Source organism: Vulpes lagopus, chromosome 3 (assembly GCF_018345385.1).
Source record: "Vulpes lagopus strain Blue_001 chromosome 3, ASM1834538v1, whole genome shotgun sequence".
In the NCBI taxonomy this organism is placed as follows: Eukaryota; Metazoa; Chordata; class Mammalia; order Carnivora; family Canidae; genus Vulpes; species Vulpes lagopus.
The window spans coordinates 65,631,807-65,635,199 of NC_054826.1; positions in this window are offsets into that span (position 1 = coordinate 65,631,807).

The window sequence follows — 3,393 nt, forward strand, 5'->3', positions numbered from 1 at the left end:
ATTTTGTAAGTTGGCAGCTTTCCATGATAAGTAATTTGCTCTCAATATTTCTACTATGCTCTTACTAGCTATTTTTATCAGCTGTTTATGGGCTGCATTATATCCCTAGGAATTCATATGTTGAAGCCCTAACCCCCTAGTACCTCAAAATGTGGTTGTGTTTGGAGACAGGGCCTTTAAACAGGTGATTAAGTAAAAAATAGAGGCCAAGGCCTTTGGGGTAGGTCCCATTCCAATCTGACTGATGTCTTTATGAGAAGAGGAAATACGGACACATCAGACCCCTGGCCTCCAAGATTGGCCTTCTCTGAGTCTGTCTTCAAAAAAAGGTTGGTGATGACATCACCAAGGCAACCGGTGACTGGAGGGGTCTGAGGATTACAGTGAAACTGACCATCCAGGACAGAGAGACCCAGATTGAGATAGTGCCTTCTGCCTCTGCCCAGATCCGTGGGCTGCAGTGTGCCTGGCTGCTACCTTCATGACATCAACGGTGGTGTGGTGAAATGTCCAGTTAGTAAAGAACTAGAAAGGAAGATACTTCATGAAGGATTGCTTGACAACCAAAGGAAAAGTCCATCAGAAATGTGTGTGCATAGAGGAATGACCGTGTATGACACAGTAAGAAGGCAGCCATCTGCAAGCCAGGAAGAAGGGCCTCAGAAGAAGCAAAACACAGCAACACCTTAGTCTTGGACTTCTAGTCTCCAGGACTCTGAGAAAATAAATTTCTGTTGTTGAAGCCACCCAGTTTGTGGTATTTTGTATTGGCAATCCTAACAAACTAATATACTTGTTATAATGCAGAAGCTAATCTACCTGTCATCTTTTGAACCAGCCATTAAATGTAAATCAGTGCCCTCTTCTTGCTAAGTTTTTTGGGGAAATATGGTTGTATTTCATAAAATATATTATTTTGTTAATATGTAATGTGTTATTATCTTAAAATAAACATTTCTTCCCAATTCCTTAGGAGTTGTTTTTTTAAGATTATTTATTTATTCATGAGAAACACAGAGACATAGGCAGAGGGAGAAGCAGGCTCCCTGCAAGGAGCCCAGTGTGCTACTCAGTCCCAGGACCCTGGGATCAAGCCCTGAGTCGAAGGGAGATGCTCAACCACTGAGCCACCCAGGTGTACCCCTTAGGAGTTTTCTTTAAATATTCAATTTTTTTAAGAGCAATTTTAAGTTCACAGCAAAATTGAGAGGCAGGCTTAGTTTTATTTTCAAGTACAATAGGTGATATCTATCCAGAGGTATCCTCAATAATTTCTTAGTGTAAAGGACCCCCAAGACCAGAAAGTTTGACAACTGCTATACTATACTATACCAAATGGGATCATATTGCACATGATCTTCTGTAACAAGCTTTTCTCATCCAGTAGGAAGTAGTGGGCCACCTTAGTTGTCAACAGGTACAGATCTACATTATTTTTTTTTCTTTAGATCTACATTATTTTTAATGTCTGTGCAGTAGTCCATTGTGTGTATGTATTACACTTTAACTAGTTGGTCCATGACTAACAATGAGTTAGTTGGTTTCCAGGTTTTCTATTTTAAACAGTTCTGGATGGAGTATCTTTGTACATTTTAAAAATTCTTACAAGGTCATCCAGAAATGAGATTACATGGTTTTAAAGATGTGGTTAAATTTAAGTTTATTATTTAGAAACTAAGGTTCCTCCATTTTGTATTGGTAAATACTAAATACAAACAGAAAAATGCATAAAATGTATGTACCACTTAACAAATACACCCAGTAGCTTTTGGGCCTATTCGTTTGAAAAGGCCAACCTAGTAATTCAAAGTTTAGGAAACCCTTTTCTTCTTTATAAATTGTAATTGTCCATTTTCTACAACTTGTTTAGCTGTCATCTGGAGAATTGGATTCTCTCCCCTAAATTAGCTTTGCTATTGGTTTAATGAACAGTCATGGATTCTTGTTGATTTGCTTTCAGCGCAAATCAGCTGACCCAGCTTGAAGGTATTTTAGAGGACCAATCCCACTGGAGGAGCTACCCAGGAGTGTGGGAAACATTTTGACCTTCAAAAGTCTGGAATCATCTATTGTCTTATTGATGGGCATCCTGTCACTGCCTGTCCAAACTCTTGATGGGCAACTTTGGTAATTCTAACAGATCAAGGACCTCACACGATAGTATTGGAATGGGGGAGCTGTCTAGAATCTACTTCCTCAGTGCCCTGGCGGTATGCATTGAGCTTTGCTAAAAGACTAGGATTGAGATGGTGGGAAAAGATTTTAGTGCATCTTCATAACTGTGGAGCATTAGAGCCTTCTCAACCTGAGAAAAGAACTAATATTTTTTTAACGCCCACTGTGCTCAAACAGTGTGTAGTTACGCACGAGTTTCACAGAGGTCTGAGATGGGTGGTATTATCATTACGGATAGAAAATAGATGAGGGAACTTGCCCAATAACACAGCTAGTAGGTGGGCTTCCACCCCCAGTCTACCAACAAACTGCTCTCCCACCACAGAGTGCTGCTATACAAGCCAGCAAGGCTGTTTTATTTACTGAGAGATGAGGACATCAGTGGCCAGGGCCTCCCTGCAGCACCACCTCTAAATCCAACCGCAAAGCAAAGCAAAAAGAAAACACGGAAAAGAAGCTATTGTTTTCTCTTTTCCCAAGGGGACCCCAACCCAAGCCATTGATGCAGTCAAAATTCCCAGGCAGGCTAGATTCAGGGTGACTACGAACCTTCTAACCTATGTTTTTTCCTACCGATTAAGATCAGGTTTTTCATTGCCTTTGATTTTTTTTTTTCTTTGAGACCACAGCAGCCAAGTCTTCTTATAAAAACAATCTAGGGCTTAGGTCCCAAAAGTTCAGTATGTTTTGTCCCGTCAGATTCTCCATGTTTCCTCTTCAGTTTATTTGTCATGTAAACCTCACCCCATCTCTGCTCTGATCCTGGGACTGCCCAACCTTCAGCCTTCCCAACTGGTAGGTCAACACATTTCTACAGGCAGTGATGAGGGTCACAGTTTAAACAAAAACCTAAACACCTCAAACAAAACCAGCCTCCCCTCCCAACGCCCTTCCCCAGTGGCTTCTTAGAATCAACTTGAAGTCAAAACCAGGAACAAATGTGCCTTTTACATATTTGCAGCCTTGAGGCAGATGAAATGGTCAGACGGTTGCCTTTTAGGGTTGCCCTAGGAAGGGCTAACAAAAGGGTTGACAGCCCTTAAACAGCTGCCTGGGGAGGAGGACATCTGCCTCTTTTACCAGCCATTCAGTGCTCAGGCCTTGCCTGGAAAAAAGCATGTGGAGCTGGGGAGCAATAGTTCAGAGGCAGCCAGTTGTTCTATGGCTTTTGTCTTAAGGAAGCCACCCATTACTGTTAGAGCCATAACTCGCAGGAAG